Genomic DNA, 365 nt, shown 5'->3' on the forward strand with positions numbered 1-365 from the left:
CAAATGCTGGCAAGGATGTGGAACAGCAGGACTCATTCATTGCTGGTGGGAATGCAAAATGGTGTAGGCACGTTGGAAGACAGTTTGGCAGTGTCTTAGAAAACTACGCTTATTCTTGTACAATGCGGCAATAATGCTACTTGATATATACCTAAAAAAGTTGAAAATACATGTTCACACAAAACCCTGTACATGAATTTTTAAACACCTTTATTCATAATTGCCCAAATCAGTAGACAACTAATTTGCCCTTCAATAGGTGACTATCGTGGCTAAACTGTGGTACAATGAAACATTGTTCAATGCTAAAAAGTAGTGAACTATCAAGCCGTAAAAAGAAAAGAAGAAAATTTAAACACATATTT

This window comes from Cebus imitator, unplaced genomic scaffold (assembly GCF_001604975.1).
Source record: "Cebus imitator isolate Cc_AM_T3 unplaced genomic scaffold, Cebus_imitator-1.0 Scaffold84, whole genome shotgun sequence".
In the NCBI taxonomy this organism is placed as follows: domain Eukaryota; kingdom Metazoa; phylum Chordata; class Mammalia; order Primates; family Cebidae; genus Cebus; species Cebus imitator.